The sequence below is a fragment of the Prionailurus viverrinus genome, chromosome B2, assembly GCF_022837055.1.
Source record: "Prionailurus viverrinus isolate Anna chromosome B2, UM_Priviv_1.0, whole genome shotgun sequence".
In the NCBI taxonomy this organism is placed as follows: domain Eukaryota; kingdom Metazoa; phylum Chordata; class Mammalia; order Carnivora; family Felidae; genus Prionailurus; species Prionailurus viverrinus.
In genome coordinates this window covers 137,291,143-137,311,505 of record NC_062565.1, presented here as the reverse complement: position 1 = coordinate 137,311,505, position 20,363 = coordinate 137,291,143, and the positions used below count along the sequence as shown (strand labels likewise).

General features: G+C 42.1%; 1 protein-coding gene across 5 annotated transcripts in view; it reads right to left on the bottom strand.

The window, feature by feature from the left end:
- The window catches only part of ESR1 (estrogen receptor 1), a 380,605-nt gene that overhangs the window by 199,295 nt on the left and 160,947 nt on the right, over positions 1-20,363 (bottom strand). The gene's annotated exons all lie outside the window — the stretch shown is intronic.

Sequence of the window (20,363 nt, the reverse complement as noted above, 5' to 3'; positions counted from 1 at the left end):
CTATCACTCACTTGCATTGCGACTTCGCATGCATGCTTTTCCTGCCCTTCTCAAAGTGTGGGAAAAAACTCCCCGAGCCTTGATTTTCGTCTCAGCCAATAACTTCCGGAGTTCTTTGGGCAAAAGTCACCTTCAATTCATACAGTTGATATTTGGAGGCACAAGGTTTTATGTACACTCACACACTTTCTCAACAAAGGCTTTTCCTTTTTTTGGACTCAGGCCACTAACTAAAATCGTCGAAATAAAACTGTTGGAGCTTTCAGACAGTTTCAAAGTGGCCTTTCTCACGGTATAATTGGAAGAATCTTTAGGTAGGTATTCAAACGCAGCCTGGAACACCTAAATTCCAGTCCAGGGTTCTGAGCTGGGGTGGCGGCCAAGTTCAGTCCTTAAATTGATAAGTTAGTCCATCACTTACTGGCTGGAGGACCCTGAGTGTATTAGTTAACATCTCTAGGTCTCACTTACCCCTCTCTCGCCTAGAGAAAGTGATGGCGCCCACTATGTGGCATTTCTCTAAGAATTAAATGTGAGACTACATGTCAAGGGTTTTCCAGTGCCCTGGATGTGGTAAGCACTCAATAAATACTGTTGCTGTTACCGTTTATTAATCCTCTTTCTTTTCCCTCTTGTTGACTGACTCCCTATTGCTCAACTGCTTCTCATTCACGTTCATCACGTGTGACTCTGTCCCATAGTAAAGGGCTCCCGTGACCTCACATCACTCTCAAACTTCCATCTTACATCCTACCCCTTCTTAGTTCAACTCCTCAGAGACATCTACACACCTGAGGTCTGCTTTGTCCTCACCTCTCCTGCATGGCTCAACCCACGCCTGTTTTCTCCCTTAGCTGTCCCACAAAAGCCGCTTAAATCCTGATATCACCAATGACACCTATTACTGAAGTCAACAGGTATTTCAGCCCACATCATACTTGACCTATCAGAAGCACCTGACAACTCCTCCCTTCCTCCTGAAGCATGCTTTTCCCTTGGCTTCCATAAAACGAAACATTCCCGTGTCCTTCCTACCCCTCAGGACATGGCTTCCCAGTGTTATTTGCAGATGCACTCCAACCAACATTAAGCTAATCTGCACGGGGCTCAATGTCAGGCCCTTCTTATGGCTCCAAATTCTCACAGGAGAATCTATTCCACGGCTACAGCTTCCCTTATCATAAATGCAGACGACTCACAGATTTATACGCAGCCCAACTCTTCTCTGAGTTCTCGGGACATACAGCCAATTTCCCACAAGAAGTTTCTGCTCTAAGATTCAGAGGTCACGTCCATGTCTTTATCCCTCAAAAGCAGTCTGGTTTATACTGTGCAGAACATTAAACTCCACAAATGAATAAATATTGCCATGGTTTTATGAAGAAGTCCATGTATAGAAGTCTAAATTCTTACACCTGAATTTAGACTATGGAGATGACGTGTACTATTTTAAAATGTTTCCCATTCTCAAAGAAAAAAAATGAGGAAATATCACACCCTGTAATTCAGATCATCTGTGTCTCCACTTTCCCATTCACTAAAGGCAAGATGCAACGTGCAGTGACATATTGTGTGGGTTTTTTGTAAGTTTATTTATTTATATTGAGAGAGAGTGGGGGAGGGGCAGACAGAGAGGGAGAGAGAGAATCCCACGCTATCAGCATGAAGCTGATCCGGGGCTCCAGGAAGCAGGAAATCATGACCTGAGCACAAATGAAAAGTCTAATTAATGCTTAGCCAACTGAGCCACCCAGGCGTCCCTGCAGTGAAATGTTTTAACTACAGAACTCTTTGTTCTTTATTCAATTGAAGGGTCAATCTCAAGTAGAATAGGGTGGGTGGGGCTTTAACAAGAAACGCTGGTCTCATAAAACTTGGTGCTTCATCTTTAGATATACATTATAAAAATTGCTACGTGCACAGGCTTCAGATAAAATTAACATGTACATTCTTCTTTTGTATATAGGAACTAGCAAACTAGACAGAAAAATTGTAAACTGACAACTTTAGTAGGAGACCACACACTGCCTCAAATATCCAGGCACAATTATTGTGTTTAGAATTGCCTTCATTAACCGGGACAAACTGAGGAAATAATAGAACCAGAAATGAAATTTACCCAGACAGATGTTAACTTTAAGCAAAAGGTGCAGATTTCTGATACCTCAAGGAAACTTTCAGTGTTTGGTCTCCTATGATGTTTATGCAGTACATGCTTTAACACCAAAAAAAATGAGGTTACGTTTAAGCCTCAGAAGAAAACAGCCGATGATCATTCAAACCAAGAATTAACTTTGATTCACTTTCCTCCCAAAAAGGGTTGTTTTGCAAGCCAGAAGACAGGAGAGCTGAATGGGGTCAGAGGCCAATTGGCTGAATGTTGTATTTGCATTGGTCATCCATTGTAGATGTGTATCTTTATAGAACCAAGTGAAATTCCTGAACTGACATGTTTAACAGATAAAAGACGCTAGATTTGTGCAATTGAATTCATCCCTTAACAAGAAAAGAAGTAGGTGCAGAGCAGAATCAGGTTTGTAATACAAGCCTCTGAAGACAAAATGGATTTTCTCCTGCCCCCAACTACGTTAAAATTTAGAATTGGTAAATTGGCAACAAGAAAAAAAAAAAAAAACGAAGAGGTAACATATTTGATATATACAATTAAAACAAACTCTTCTGAACCAAACACCATGAACAACTATTTGCACGTCTTCAACTTACATCAAAGAAGGAAAACCACAAGGTAGTTTTTTGTTCCCTGAGGATAACTTGGTAAAGGTATGTAATTAAAGCAATCAATTTTAGTTTCTTTAAGAAGAAACTTCATTTTACATGTTATTATTTGCTCTTATGAAAACAATGCCTATGAAAATCCTATTGAAGGAGAGCTAATTAAAAAAAGAAAAAAAAAGACTGAGGACCCTAAAGAGCTCCCTGTACCTGTGACCAGATGAGCCCCAAGGTGCCTTTCCCACAGGCCGGGATGAAGCACAAAAAGCCAAAGCCAAGATGTTAGGCTCAGGTGAAGTTTTGGAGAAATTATCACTATTTTGTTGCCCATCAAAAAAATAAAGATAAAGCCTTTGCACTAATGTGGGGTCTGAATAGTTATAAGTGGAGAGAAGCGGAGATGAATGAACCCTAAGCAGAAAGCTAGAGGAGCGAAAGGAGAGTCGTCTGGGAGCAGGAGCCACCAGGCCCACCCATAGCTCCTGGGCCAGCAGATGAGCTCACACACAGCTTTTTCTCACACTTCTCTGGGATTCTTCCTCTCGACTTTCTGTTTTTCCTTTCCTTCTTGTTTTTCTCTCCGTCAGTAGCAGCTGTTTTTGCATCGTTACCACCACATAGAAAGACTCCATTTGCCAGTTACAAAAATAAGCAATGACCCATCGTCAGAGATTCAAAAGAAACATAAAACAGACCAAATTAAAACAAGCAAGTGACGAGGTACTGTTGGTGGACTTGTAAACTGGTGCGGCCATTGCAGAAAACAGTATGGTGGCTCCTCAAGAAATCACAAATAGAACTACCACATGATCCAGCCGTTCCACTACTGGGCATTTACCCAAAGGAAATGAAATCATTAGAGATATATGTACTACCACGTTCATAGAGGCATTATTAATAATCACCAAGGTATGGAAACAATCTTAAGTGTTCACTGACAGATAAATGAACAAAGAAAATGCGGTCTTTATATAAATATATTGGGGTATTATTCACCCTTAAAAAATAAAGAAATCCCATCATTTGGGACAACATGGATAAACCTGGAGGGGATTATGTTAAGTGAAATAAGCCGTACAGAGAAAGACAAATACTGCATGGTATCACTTGTGTGGAGTCTTGAGAAGAATAAGGTCTGAGGATCTGATGTAGAACATGGTGACTACAGTTGATAACAATGTATTGTTATCAGTGAAATTTGCTCAAAAAGTAGAACTTACATTCTCACTACACACACATACACACACACACAAGGTAAATAGGTGATGGATGTGTTAACTCAGTGGAAGGAATCTTTTCACAAGGTATATCAAATCATCACAATGAACACTTTAAATATCTCATAATTTGGTCACTTAGGTTAATGAAGTGAAACAAAATAAAATAAAACAAAAAACCCAAGCAGTAGCCTGAGGGGAATTTAACACTGTCTATCTTTCCTTTTGCCACACAGCATATTTTCCCCTCAGCATATTCTGGCAGACATCTCCGACCAGATCTCTTTGCTGAGCTTCCCACCCATACACCTACCTGCCCACAGTCCACGGAGACTTGATTTTCTCACAGTCTCGTCAAAATGAATGTGTCCCAAACACAACTGTCAATCATCTTTCCTCATCAATGTCTTCCTATCTGCCACCACACCACACAGCCTGAGACGTGGTGTTACTCAAGATTCTCTACCCTCCTCCTCACTCACATGCGTGCACACACTAATCGGATCGATTATTTTTAAATTCCTCTTCAAAGCACAAGCAATTTTTCCTGGGCCCACCATCCCTACCACAGCTCATACCATCTCCAGTCCCCATTATCACAACAGCCCACTAAGCCACCCCCTGCCTCCCACCTTCCCCTGCCAACCATTGCCCACTGTGTTGCCAGGGGGTTCTTCTAAAGTCATATACTGCCATGGTGCTACCCTGCTTTAATATGCTGGTGCTCCTCAAAGCTCTAAGGATAAAATCAAAATGCCTTAAAACAGCTTACCAAGCTGTTCCTGATCAACCTCCTTTCCTGCCTTATCTCTTACCAGTCTCTAAGTTCTAAGCATGTCCTCCCGTTCAACCATGCTCCTTTTGAGCCCCAGGACTTTGCACACACAGTTCCTTCTTGTGGAAACAGACCTTCCCTACCCTTGGCTCAAGTGACTCCCGCTAATCTTTCAGGTGTGTCAATCGAGACGTCAATTTCTCTGGGATTCCTTTCTGCCCCTCCAATGATGCCTAGCTTTTATCCTGTCACAGTGCTTACTACATTGGACTTTAGCTGTTTGTCACAATCCCCAGGTCACTTTAAGTGTGACAAGGGATGAACTACACCTTTCTCATTTATCACCATTAATCCTGTGCCCAGCACATTCTCAGGCACACAGTGGAGCTCAGCAAGTATTTGTTATCTGAACAAAATGAAACGTTGCCAAAGCTCTGTGTTGCCTCCCCCCCCCACCAATCCCATCTGGAGCACAGGCCTCCCAAGCGGGGCAGGTTGGAGTTCTATGAACGAAGTAATGACTGAGAAGTCAATGGTCCCAAATAAAGAGATGGCTGCCACACCTCAGGACCCCAAAACTCAGGTCCACAAGGGCAAGAATTGGTCCTAAGAGAACTCGTTGTAGACATGAGCGTTCCAAAGAATTTTTAATAAAAATCAGTATTGATTTTCAGTAGAAAATGCAGGATTAAAAACATTCAAGGTAATGCCAAGGGGAAAAAAAAAACCAAGCTATGCATTAATCATCTCTGAGTAGTAGAGCGGGCAAGGCAGAGAGAAGATGTAAAAAAGCTTGACGTGGCTTTGCCAAATTCTTAGGGCTAGAGAAGGAGGAATGGGAGGAGAAGGAGGTCAAAGATTCTGGTGGCTTGTGCCAGGATGTCTCAAAAGTTATTCTTAACATTAATCAAAAAAGAGGATCTGATCAGGGAGTGGGGTGGGAAGAAGAGATGTGGAAAAATTTTAAACATGTGATATTTGAGATTTCAGTAGCACACCAACAAGCACAACTACCCAACAAACTATTATAAATGTAGTCCCAAAGCTTGGGAGGCATGTCAAAATGAAGTTGGAGATCCCATGATCCAGAAATTCCATTTCTAGGTATATGCCCAAAAGAACTCAAAGCACAGACTCAAACAGATATTTGCACACCCACGGTCACAGTAGCATTATTCACAGCTCAAATGTCCACTGGCAGATAAATGGATAAAAAAAATAGGGTACATACATACGACGGAATTTTATTCAGTCTTAAAAAGAAATAAAATTTGGATACATGCTACAACACAGATGAACCTTAAAGACATGCTGAGTGAAATAAGCCAGACCCAAAGGACATATATTGTATGATTCCAACTAAATGTAAAGCACCTAGACTAGTGAAATTCATAGAGACAGAAACTTGAACAAAAGGTATCAGAAGTTATAGGAAGGGGGAAATGGGGACTTTTTATGCAACGAGTACAGAGTTTCCACTTGCGATGACGAAAAAGCTCTGGAGATGGACAGCGGTGGTAGTTACACAACAATGTGAACAACTAAATACCATTGAACTGTACAATTGAAAACGATTAAAATGGGAAATTTCATGTTATGCATGTTTTATCACAATTTTTAAAAATGAAGCTGGATGCGCAGGAAGCATCTCCACGAGGCAGGGCAGGAAAAGAAATCAAAGATGTGCATGTTAAGTCGGCCTGTTCAGATTTTCCTCTTTAAAAAATGCCCTTGGGCCCAAGGACTAGCCAGCAGTATTGGCCATGTGGGCCGCTTAGACCTGGCACCACGCCAGGTGACTTTAGCCCTTTATCTCATCTAAACATCAAAACTGACAAGTCAGGTCATTGTAACTCCCATGTTAGAGAAGCAGAAACTGAGAACCCCAAGAGATTAACTGACTTGTTCAAGGTCACTCAGCTACTAGAGGCAGGGCCATGATCAAAGCCTCTTACTCCAGGAACACCACCACTGGGCTGATGACGTAGAAAGAACTCGATACCTATCTAGCCAGATGTCTAAATACTGTCACACTTTAAACTATTATCAAAACATTTTTCCCTAACATAATTACAATATCATATCACTAAGAGGGCATTTCAGAAGCAGCAATGAAATTATTTCCAGGACCTGTGATTCCTAAGACTCCCAAAGTTAAAGATATGAGAGATTGATCCCATGAAATATATTCATCAGTAGATAATGGCATATATTATCAAAATCTCCCTGGAAAACCTTTCAGCACATTCCAGCATAAAATAGAGAGAGAGTATAAGGCAAGGTATTGAGGAAATAAATAAGAAATTTACTTTCTGTAAAAGAACAACTCCAGTATTATGTTTGGAAATAAATTTTGACTCAGATATTAAAGTGAATATTCTCTGATTTATAGCCAGTGCAACCAGCCAAACAAAATGAAACAGACTTTGGCTGTCTCAGTGAACACATTCCTAAAAATCCAGTGAGGACATTCAATGTGCCATGATTTGAACTATTTCACAACCACATCTGTATGTAATGGCATGCAAATGAAAACGCCATGCCTTCATAATGCAGCCCAAATTATATTTTTACAGCTAGTCAATTCTATGTCTTACCAGTGACAACAGCCACCTTCAAAGGGCAGCTTGCCTTGATTTTTTAAGCGAAGTAAAAACATTATGTGCATCGAAGGATATTTTTAAAAGAAAAAATATTTAAAGGAATTCTAGGAAAGATGATTGTCCTGGAAAGTTTCTTTTTCTAAATGAAAATGAAGAGGAAATCCGTTCTTCACCCTTGTCAGACCCCAGTCTGCTAAAAATTTTAGCCGGGGCAATGACATGATCCCTCTCCTTGTCTAGCCTTGCTTACCATCTGCGAAACCACAATTGTTTTAAGCACCTGGCACAGGACCAAACCAACAGCTGCAATAAAGGAAAACATAATGAAATCAGTGACCACCATCTCATTGTAATACACCAGAGACAACGAACCAGTTTCAATAATGTTTCTTAAGGCTCAACAAATAAGTGCAGTTCCACAGCCCAAAAAAGGACTTTCTGAAATTGCTCCTTCTGGGACAATAGATAAGCATCACACCAAAGGGAGCGCTGTGACAACCAGTGTGACTAGTTCAATGCCAGGCAGCATTCAGCTCACCTCCAGACCCCTCTCCTTTGCTCTGTTCCATTGTTTCCAGAGAGTTTCCCAAGCTTTCTTCCTACTTGGAGTCATTTAAAGTCCAAACACTGGTGTCCAAGAGCAGTAGGAACTATTTCAAAATGTTCTTGTCCAAAGCTGAGGACGCGAGTAAGAGGGAAATGGGTTGGCGATCAGAGCGAGAGGGCACAACCTCAGAGACCCTGAGCGCCATTGTGCTTACTGCCCTGGATTTCTGGAACCACTAAGAAGCTCACTGCCCCATCCTCCCGCTCCTGGGCAGGCCACTGCAGTGCTTTAGGTGAGAAGGGAAAGTGGAGGGGCTTACAAAGATCTGATGTGGTGTGCACTATGAATGTCCCTTAAGCTCCTGGCCACCTAACCACTAAATAAGGGGTTTCGTCTGTCTTCAGAAGCCCTCCAGAATGAAGTCCCTAGTAAAGTTCCTCCAAGGCATCCTGATCAAAGTCATGAAAGAAGAGGCAGGAGCTTCTGTTTCAATGGTCAAAAGATTCCTCCAGCACATTTTAACATGAGCTCAGTTATTCCCTTTCTATCTTTAAGTCCACTTCAAAAATGAGGAAATAAGCCAAAAGATCATCTGTCAGATTTAGAAATAATGACTAGTATACACTCTCAGCTTCAATAACAATTTCTCCCAACAAGCAGAAATAAATGCGTTCATTCATCGTCTTGCCAATGAACCTTCCCACGATGGTTGTTTGCGTAAGACATCTGTGCATAAAGACAACTGTTTTGTATTTACTTGTACTTATTCACGTGGTAAACTTAACCCAGAGTAGCACAGATAATCTCACGTGTTTTCTAGGCCTCGTGGTTGGGGATAGCTTCTCCCACACGTGCTGCATGCAGTAGCCCAGCGGCCCAGAGAAGAGCCGGATGAATGTTACACGCTCAGTGAACAAATATGTGGGAATATGTTAAATCCACACGTCCTGGGTATCCAGACAGCTCAAGTCTACGGTGGCTAGATGGCCCTATGAGGAGAATTCTCCCAGAAGGGCCAGTTTTCTCATTTCCCAAGCGTGTTCGGGCTCCTCCGTCTATATGCTTGGCCACACCCCCACTCCCCATTCCAGCTAATGAAAACAAGAGAGCCTGGAAAAATCTAGTCTCCTCCTCCACCCAACCCCAAGAACCAGCCTCCAGAAAGAAGATGGCCTGAGTGTCCTGAACAAGCTAAGTTGCTGGATTCTTGGCCCCAGGTTCTCACCTCTAAAAGGAAAGGGAAGAAGAACCCATTCTGGTTCTAAACTTTGATCATTCTCTCTTTTCTCACCTTCCTCGGGGATATACTTCCTTTTTATCTGGCTTCTTAGGGTTCAAGTTTGGTGATTTTTCTTTTTTTTTTTACTGCTTAAGGTTTTTGTCTCCATTTGTGTTGCTGCACTAAACGGAAGGAATAACAGGCATATATGGAGAACGTCACAGGGCTCAGAGCACTGGACTTGTGTATATGAGTCTAGGCGCATATGTGTCATGGGATCCCAGGTGAACCAGGCAATCCCTCCTGATTATTTGACACCTTCCTTAGTGGCTGCTATGAGGCCCTGACAGATAATATATGCAAACATTTGATTCACCATAAAACTTGTACCAACAGAATGTATTAATTACTATGGACTAAAATACAGCCATTTGAAAAAATGAGACCTATACAGACTGATAATGGAGAAATCTCCAACATGTATTATTCAGTGAGAAAAGCTATTCACAGAATAATGTGTAGAGTATAATGCTACTTATATAACCAAAACATGTGTGCATGTGTGTGTGTGTGTGTGTGTGTGTGTGTGTGTGCACGTGCAATTTTGGGATGAAACTATTAATAGTGTTTACCTATCAAGAAAGGAAGAAGCACAGACTTGGGTATAGGACCAGAGGTAGGCCTTAACTTTCCATCATGTACCACATTGTACTGTTTAACATTTAACATGTGTATTTCTAGGGGTTTTTTTAATAATAATAAAACAGTGTTTTGAAAATTTCTAACCAAAACCTGGCATTAACAATCTTCATTCCTTTTCTGGTTCCACCACCCATCCAGGGGTTATTTCTCCCTACTTTGCAGCCCACAGACTAAGTAATAAACTTAACCACCAGAACCTTGTTGAGCAAGGGAAAACTACCACGCTTCTTTTATAAAGAATAGGAAAAGGGCTAAGTGGGAGCTGTGTTTTTTGATCTGCAGATACCCCAGCAAAGAACAAGTAGCAGACACCCAACCACAGACAGAGGCTCCAGTCTGTTTCTGCTCCTGTCACAAAGCCATCCTGAGAATCTGCGACTCTCCTCCTGCCCCAGCTGGGCCTGGCTCCCCCTGTTTTGCGCTGACCCAAACCTTTATCCCTGAGGGACCTAGGTCCCCTCTCCATATAGAGGGGGGAAGTCATCAGTAACCTTTCTCCTTTGCCAGGTAGGATATAAGGAGGCACACGGGGCATCCCGGGTTCTACCAATGCACGGTAATAGCCCCATTCCCCTTGGCAGGCAGGACTGACCCCAGCCAACTCTGTATCCCTTGCCTTTAAACCCAGCGAGACAAGGAGCCAGCTATAGTGGCACTCCTCACGTCCAGTGTCCCATTTAAAAGGATTCCATCCTTGAGGGAGTTAATAGAACACAATGGGTTCTGTACTTCCAACTAGTTGGGTTCAATACTGGTTTTATTTCTTAAATGCCCCACTTTCCTCACCTATAAAATGGGAGCAATTGTAGAGCAGGCTTCCTAGAATTTTGTGGAAGATTAAATGAGATGATGCATATAAAACCCATAACGAAGAGCCTGGTGCAGGACGAGTACTCCCTAAACGTTAGTATCATTATTATTATAATGATACTAAATCTCTAGATTGGCAAAGCTCTAATTTGTAGGGACAGTGCCTGAACAACAATACCCTCAAATCAATCTGTAATAACCTATCATTTTCTTAGTAGCTAAATAATCCTTTTTTTACCCTGAACTAATTCTCTTCACATCATATAACTTGCTAGGTTACATTTATGCAGTCAAGTGTAAATCATCCAAAACAGTTCGTCATATCAAAAAAATTCACTCCAGTCAGCATAAGGCTAACTATCAGAGCTGGAAACTATTCTAGTGCTTGAAGAAGCAAGCAAAACTGTAAGAAAAATAGCCATGTATTTGAGCTCCTTAAAATACATTCAAACACCTTTTTAAGCAACCAAGAATTACAGTCTAACTGTCCAGGAATGTGGGGAAGTCATAGCATGCCTCTTCGAGAAAAGCTAAACTACACTAAGAACTCACTTTCTGGGCTTTAAAGAGAATGTTGCTGTCTCTCCTGTCCAAGAAGATAAAGGACAAAAGTCTTCTGTAGCCAGAAGTAAGCCCCAAACTCTTAAGCCAATCTGTACTCTGATTTCTGATTCAAGGTACCTGAATTACCCTTCTTGCTTACAAATAAGAACAGGGAAGAGAGACTATATTTACTTAACAGAATATATTTCAAGAGGTGTTAAATTTGGTATAATTACCTTTTTGAAATCTACTCTCTTTTTACTGATTAATAATTTGGTGTCACTCCAAATTCCCATTTTGAAGTGGCAATTATAAAGGTTATTATGAAGTTGTTTTTTCTTCTCATTTAGTAAAAAATTCTAGGCTAGTTTGGAAGCAGAGCTTTGGAAAATGCTCTCTTTGGGAAGGCTTCCATAGAAAGAGATTATATTCTTCGGTGTCACTATCAAAGACACGGCAAGGTTTAAAACAGGCTCTTTAGACTCACCCAACCATAAGATAAAGTCCATGCCAATAATCTATACATCCAGTGCGTTTTAATTTAAAAAGTGTTTACCTCTAATTCTATACAATGCAAGTCAAACACTGTATTTGTCCTTTTTTAAGGATATTTTAAGGGAAGACTAGATAAAAATTTTCACAAAAAGACGTATTGTAACAGAAAAAAAAATTCATTCAGTCAAAGAATTTTGAGTCTCCACTGTATGCAAGAAGACACATATACATTTCCACCCCTTCCCATCCAAAAGTAGAACATTCCTATGAAACTTTTTCATAAGACTATATGGTACACAGAGTCTCTGCTACTTTCCAAAAGTTTCCATTAAAGCCATATCGCTTTTATGAAAGATCTATATTAGCATGTGCTTTTGCTAACTGAAAATAATCTAAAGAGGATTTTCTCTTTTACAATAAAAGCTATTACTAATTAGGTCTTTCATAAAAGAGAAGTGGCCTAACAGGAACTTTTAGAAAACAAAGTACACTTGTGCTTGATATTTTAAGAGACCTGAGGATGGATACACTGTTTGTGCTCTCCAAAGCTTGACATTCTTAAAATAAAGAAGCGTAGGTGGGGTGCCTGGGTGGCTCAGTCGGTTGAGCATCTGACTTCAGCTCAGGTCATGGTCTCACAGTTCATGAGTTCTAACCCCGCATCAGGCTCTGTGCTGACAGCTCGGAGCCTGGAGCCTGCTTCAGATTCTGTGTCTCCCTCTCTCTCTCTCTGCCCCTCCCCTGCTCATCCTCTCTCTCTGTCTCTCTCTCTCTCCCCACCCCCCTCTCAAAAATAAATAAACACTAAAAAAAAATTTTTTTAAGAGCATAGGTAAGAGGTAGACATCCAAAGAGAAATTTTCAAATCTATGACTCTCTTTCTTTGGTTTTGAGGTGGAAATGTTAACTAATTTTCAGGTGCTGGCTATGAGAAAGAAATTTATGTTTAAGAAATATGATAACAAGTGATTTAGAAGCAAAATAATGAAATGGTAAGGTATTTGCTCTGCTTAGCTTCAGATCAGAAAGATATCCTAGGGGAAACTGACAGAGCCAGTTGGAGGTAATAATGATGATGACTCTTGGGGTGCCTAAGTGGTTCAGTTGGTTAAGTGTCCCACTCTTGATTTCAGCTCAGGTCATGATCTCACGGTTCGTGGATTCGAGCCCTGTGTCGGGCTCTGCGCTGACAGCGTGGAGCCTGCTTGGGATTCTCTCTCCTCCTCTCTCTCTCTCTCTGCCCCTCCTCCCTCTCAAAATAAATAAACATTTTTAAAACATGATGGTGAGGACTCTTTACAGATTAAGCATAATCTCTAACCACTGCATCCGTCCAGCAAGGTAGAAATCACTGTGTCATTTATCATCAAGGAGATGGAAGTTCGGAGACATCAGGTAAAAACCAGGGGTGTCTGGCTCGTGATGCTATCCTTTTCTCTGGAAAAGGTGTGTCCCTGACCAGACATGAGCCAATCAGAGCCCTTCCACTCCCTATTATCTGCTAACTGGAAGAGGGTCACAGGATGTGAGGCTTGGCAGCTGCCTCCAGCCCTGCTTCCCTCCTTAGGGAAAACGGAAGTTGGTGGAGGGCGCAAAGCTGGCACACAGCGGAGCAGAGGCAAGGCCGGAGTCCTGACAGGCTCACGGTCACGGAGGTCTGGCTGTATCCCTGCCACAATTGCTGGTAACCAAAACGTATTCTCTGGTTTTCAAAGAATATCAAATATTCTTCCACCAAAACGTATTCTTTGACCCCCACCCCCAAGCTTAGTTTGAACTTACATTTGGTCACTTAAAATGAGGAGATCTACCTAATGCATGAGATAATTTTGCTAAGACTTCAGAGCTGATAAACCATAATAATGATGGCTAATATTTTTACGGCAATTTATAATTGTATAGCAAAGTCTCATGTGATAATCATTTTTATTAGCTTTCCTTTATAAATTGTGACAAACTAGGACCCAGATTAAAAATGTGAAAATACATGGAGGTAAAGAATCGTCCTACTAGGGGCGTCTGGGTGGCTCAGTCAGTTGAGCATCTGACTCTTGATTTTGACTCAGGTTATGATCTCAAGGTCATGGGATGGAGCCCCACGTCAGGCTCTGCACTGAGCATTGAGCCTGCTTGGGATTCTCCCTCTCTCTCCCTCTGCCCCTCTCCCCTGCTCATGCTCTCTCTAAAATAAATAAAGTAAAGTAAAGTAAAATAAAATAAAGTAAAATAAAATAAAATAAAATAAAACAGCCATGCTATTTTGTATGTCATGAAAGTCGACAAACATAGGTGAAAGAAGAAAAAAGTAAGACTTAATGAAGAGCAAGCCCTATTTTTCTGACCCCTTCTGAATTTACTGCCATATCACCAGGTACAAAACAGCCCCACAGTGACTGCTCCTGTAAGATTTTCTTGGAAGAATGCTCCCACAGCCTGACTCACTCACCTTTTTATAACAGTTCACTCCACTTAATTGGTAATGGAAACAAAGCCGATTTTGAAGAAAGGAACAAATCTCCACCAAGTCTTGCAGAAATAAATCAATCTCACCCGTTATTTCTTGGTAAATGACTCGGTCTTTAATTTCCATTCCTTTCACTTTAAATATACTATTAAGTACTTAAACGACGGCATACCACGAACCATAAATCACAGCAATCCCTAATTCAGTTATAGCTTTAAGCAAAAGGGCGGTCCTAAATGGGACAGAGGCCAGGTGTGAGTGATCTTGTTTCTACTCAAAATACAGAGCTAAACTCCTTGGGGGGGGGGGGGGGGGGGGGGAGTGAAGCAATTGAAAGTAATATGTCAATTCACAGATAGGATACTAAAAACAAACAGGAATGGGTCAAGAAGCAGGGTGGAGGGCCAGGACCCATCTCAAATTCAACTCCCAGGCTTATTGCTCAGTCATCAAAATGCATCATTAAAAAAAAAAAAAAAAAAAAACCCTCAAGGGGCACCTGGGTGGCTCAGTTGGGTAAGCGGCCGACTTTGGCTCAGAGCATGATCTCGCGGTCTGTGAGTTCGAGCCCCGCATCAGGCTCTGTGCTGGCAGCTCAGAGCCTGGAGCCTGCCTCCAATTCTGTGTCTTCCCCTCTTTCTGCCCGCTCGCACTCTGTCTTTCTCTTTCAAATAAACAAACATTGAAAAAATTTTTTTTTTAATTCAAGCATCCTCGACCCACCATCTCAGTATTATCCCCCTCCTCTCCCTCAAAATCCAGTCTGTTGTGATCCATTGCCAGGTCTACTTCCGAATCGGCTGCTGCCTCTCCTCCAGCACAGCAGTCCCCCCCCTCAGAAGCAGGACCCCCATCAGCTGCCAGGCTGCACATCCCACACTCCTCTACTGCTCCCAGTCACATCCAACTTTCTTTACCTCTCACCTTGCCTATGTCATTGGCTCCTTGGCTCTGACAGCTTTCACCGTGCACCAGCAGACTATGCAAGAGAAAAGGGGGCTAATCTAACAGCAGCAGGAGTATTTTAAAAGAGCTGCCTTCTCAAGGAGGTGAACATGAAGAGCTTTAAAAGAGAATAGCCTCAAAAACTAAACTTAATTTGGATAAAGAAGCTCCAGCATTATGAGAGTCAAGTGAGAAAATTTAATATCTCTAAAAAAGAAAATCACTAAGACATTCTGGATATTTCTCAGAGTTAAGGCAACAAAATATTCTCTCTGCCCCAAGGCAAAAAGAAACAGCTTCTCCTCGGGGCACATTAGTGCAGAGAAGGCCCTCTACATTTGCACTACTGACCCTGAACTGGGGTAGCCAGGAACGGATGCAAAGCTCAGAACTTCCTGGGACTTCAGATAGTTTATCCCAAAACACAGAGGGTCAGCTCCCTGTCACTGGGGAGTTTTCTATCACAAAGTCTCCTTAAAGGTATAGAGTTATTATTTTTTTTTTTTGTAACAAAGAAACAAAACAGAATCATTACAGTGATTAGTCCACCGCAGGCAAAGATAACGGGCTTTGAAAGCAAATTGCTTTGCTTTCAATTTTTCCAGCTACTTCAAGGTGACTTTTTTTTTTATTTTTTTTTAATGTTTATTTCTTTTTGAGACAGAGACAGACAGAGCATGAGCAGGGAAGGGGCAGAAAGAGAGGGAGACACAGAATCCGAAGCAGGCTCCAGGCTCTGAGCTCTGAGCACAGAGCCGGACGCGGGGCTCGAACTCAAAAACTGCGAGATCGTGACCTGAGCCGAAGTCGGATGTTTAACCGACTGAGCCAGCCAGGCTCCCCCAGGTGACTTTTTTTTAATCCAACTACTTTCAGAACAAAACATATACAAAATTTCTAAATGAAGAAGTGGGAGCAGAATGAATTGCTAGGGTTCATTTCATCAGTTGTTCCCCATGCCACTGGCATGGAGTTAATGGCAAAGGGCAGACTATTAAGTAAGGAGCAAGCACTGTCCCCAGACTGATTTAACATATGTCGTCCATTCAAATGTATGTGGGCTTTATGGCAAACAGACGATGCAAATGCATTGGAAAGCCCCATTCCTTGTGTGAAAGTTTGTCAAAATGCCTTTTCTCAATTAGGGAACGCTGAGGAACAGTATAACCACTGTCGTGTGCAAGTCTTCAAATTTTATCCCCTTTCAAAGTGTTCCTTGTTCTTGAAAGGCCTTGGCAGTGCTCTTCTAATGCATACATAGTCTAGTGCCTTAAACACAAAGCTAAGACACCAAGGGATAAAAGCCACATTCCAACTCAAAACTTGATGAATTTCAATGGCTGTAGTGCCATATTCAAATCAAAGGGGGAAAAACTCTTACTAATCCTAATTCTCTTGAATGACTACATTTTAAGACTTTGAGGACATCCTTTGGAAATACAAGGAAGCCTTTCGAAGGTAGTAGGACTTGAGAAATATGAAAAGGAAGTTAAGAGCCCCTACCCCTGGGCTCTTGCAATTGCCAGTCCTCATTTCAGGAAGGTTTTTCTGTTACTGTGCAACTGCAATCAACAAGTGATAACAGCCAGCCCCGCCCGGAGGCTGGGTCCTGCTCTCCAGGATATATGGTTAGAGGACACAGTCACTGTTTGGCTGCATGGCTCCAATATTTCATCCTTGCTGGTCAGGCCAGCTGCTGCAAAGACCTAGATCCCTGTTGTTATCGTGGACACAAGTCCTTTCTTTCTCTTCCTTTGTCATAGCTTCTCAATAATCCAGAAGAAATGATATTTTGTTGGCCTCGGCTACCTAATGTTCACCTGATGCAATTTCACTTGGGGTCATGAATGATAAAATGAAAGCTGCACTTCAGTGCAAACTTGTCCTCTTGCAAACAAAGAATAAAGACATATTGAAAATAAAGTATGAAGACTTGTAGGATACATAACGATCTTTCTCTACTAAGGAAATCAGTTCATCAATTGCAACATGGATTTTTTTTCTAAAGTTTATTTTTGAGAGAGACAGAGACAGAATGCAAGTGGGTTGGGGCAGAGAGAGAGGGAGGCACAGAATCCGAAGTGGGCTCCAGGCTCTGAGATGTCAGCACAGAGCCCGACGTGGGGCTCGAACTCACGAACCACAAGATTATGACCTGAGCCGAAGTCGGACGCTCAACCGCCTGAGCCACCCAGGCGCCCCGCAGCATGGATTTTTAACATAATATTTTTATTAAGTAAAGAGGCTTATTGTAGAAACAAATAGTAGATAAGCAAAAAAATAAATAAAATTTAGCTATAATCCTATCACTCAGAGAGTCACAGTTAATACTTTATAGTACATATCTCCAAAGTTTGTACATACTTCTTTCCCTCTCTCTCTCTCTATATATATGTGAATATGCACATTTATGTATGTACCTATGTGTGTATACATGTGTATGCATTCACACACAAAAAAAGTGTTTACAAGAAACCTTTCACTCAAGCTCTTTCTCCTGTCTTGTATTCAGAAAAAGTGGCCACCTAAGAAGTATTTTATGAGCAAAGAATGGTCCGTAAGACTTTTAACAGTACTTGTATCTTTAGGAAAAGTGGATTCAGACTCAGGTATTGTGACTCTGATGGCCTTAATTGGTTCAGGAAGTAGATGTGAGAAAAAGAGCAAGAAAAAAGGAGGAGGGTCCCTCAGCCCCAAACCCAAGCCAGCATGCACTTTGCTCCTCCTGTCCTTCCCCTGGATTTACAAAACTTCAGGGAGGAACACTGGCAGAACAGGCAGCAGAATGGAAAAAAGCCCATTTGGGGGATCTAGGTTCGTATACTTCTGTCATCTCATGCGTTCACACCAACTGCTAAGATAAATTGCTGTAGAAAGGATGGAAGGAGGGGAAATGAAGTCTTTCAAACATCCTATACACAATTGAGAAAAACTAACCAAACCATTTTCTTCCTTCTCCAAGATCAGGTTTACTGCCATGCTTTTAAAAATTGAAGGATGTATCTAAGTTTATCACCTCCTAATGGTTCACATTGTGGGAACGTTTATGTCAATTCTTGAAAGCAAAAGTCTCTGGCCATTTTCATAGATATCTCATAAAGCTAAAACCACGAAAAATATCAAGAAAGTTGCAAACATAAAAATTATGAAGTCAGGGGCACCTGAGTGGCTCAGCTGGTTGAACATCTGACTATTGATTTCGGCTCAGGTCACGGTCCCAGAGTTGTGGGATCAAGCCCTGCGTCAGGCTCCACACTGAGCCTGAAGCCTGCTTAAGATTCTCTTTCTCTCCCTCTCTCTCTCTCTCTCTCTCTCTCTCTCTCTCTCTCTCTCTGCCCCTCCCCCACTCATCCTCTCTCTCTCTCTCTCTCTCTGCCCCTCCCCAACTCATCCTCTCTCTCTCTCTGCCCCTCCCCCACTCATCCTCTCTCTCTCTCTCTCTCTGCCCCTCCCCCACTCATCCTCTCTCTCTCTCTCTCTCTCTCTCTCTGCCCCTCCCCCACTCATCCTCTCTCTCTCTGCCCCTCCCCCACTCATCCTCTCTCTCTCTCTCTCTCTCTCTCTCTCAAAATAAATAAACTTAAAAAACAATTATGAAGTCTATGTTGAGCATCCTAAATACATCTTAGCTTGGGAAAAACTGTTTTCTTCCACATCAAATATCAACTGTATTTATCCCCAGAACAGCTGCGTTATTATTACTACAGAGGAACATCTTTAGATATTTATTAACATCACTCATGTCAAACTTCAAAAATAAAGCTGAAATAAAACATTACTCACATGCTGGAAATGAGTAAAGTATTATCAACTTCTAGACACTGCACTGCTAATAATAGGGATGCAGATATACACGTGGAATTACGTTTTTTAAATATATTACACATAGTGGGACGCCTGGGTGGCTCAGTTGGCTGAGCGTCCTACTTCAGCTCAGGTTCTTATCTCACGGTTCGGTTCGTGGGTTTGAGCCTCACGTCAGGCTTTGTGCTCACAGCTGGGAGCCTGGAGCCTGCTTCAGATTCTGTGTGTGTGTCTCTCTCTCTGTCCCTCTCCTGCTCACACTCTGTCTCTCTCTCAAAAAGAAACAAACATTTAAAAAAAACATTTTTAACAGGTTACAAATAGCAAAACACCCATGCTCTTCTAAAACACTACATAACACTCTACAGCATCGAAGGTACAAAAGGGAGCATCCGATCACAGCAAATCACGGCACGCTTACAACGAGGCAGAATTCCCTGCCTGGTCCTCAGGACTGATACCACTTTCTTCTTTTTATTTATTTATTTTTTAATGTTTTTATTTATTTTTGAGAGAGAGAGAGAGCGTGCACGCGTGCACAAGTGGGGGAGGGGCAGAGAGAGAGACACACAGAATCAGAAAAAGGTTCCAGGCTCTGAGCTGTCAGCACAGAGCCCGACACGAGGCTCAAACTCGTGAACTGTAAGATCATGACCCGAGCTGAAGTCGGTGGCTTAACCGACTGAGCCACTCAGGTGCCCTGGGACAGATACCACTTTAAGCACCATCTCCTCCACGACGTCTTCGAGTTTGCTCCAGAGCAGTGTCTGCTCCCTCCTCTCAACTCATAGCATTATCTTCCGAAATACTCTTCTGTCCCTGTATCCTATTTTGAGATGTCTCTGGCAGTGCAGAGTTGAGCTCTTCTGTGGTGTAATATATATTTCACAACCTTTCCCTTTGCGTACAAGCTGAATCCTTCCAAGGATTTCAGGGTCTCTGGCTTAAATGTTTTTGCACTTGTGAGGAACGTGAGCAGGGAGGTCTGTGGGTGCGTACGCGTGTGCTGGGAAGAGTACAGGAAGGAAAACCAAGGACTGAGTCAAGTAAAAGAGAGACCACAGTCCTTAGAAGGTCAGGCGGTGAAAAGGGAAGAGAATGACATGTGCCAGAAACCACAGGTGAAGACACGCAAATCTCACGAGGGTCTGGTGAAGCCATATTGCAAATTAACTTAATAAACACAGAAAAAGTATATAAACAAATAAATAAACACAGAAGCCAGTGCAAGGGATTGTGCACGAGGTAGAGGGTAGACAGGGCTGCTCTGCAGTGGGAAGGCGTACTTGGAGTGACTGGCATCTTAGCAATCAAAACCAAAACAAAACAAAACAAAACAAAACGAGCCACCTGGGGGCTCAACAGGTTCAGCGTCTAACTCCTGATTTCAGCTCAAGTCATGATCTGCCGGTTCATGAGGTCAAGTCCTGCGTCAGGCTCTCTCCCTCCCTCTCTCTGCCCCTCCCCAGCTCATAAGCACACATACTCTCAAAATAAATAAATACA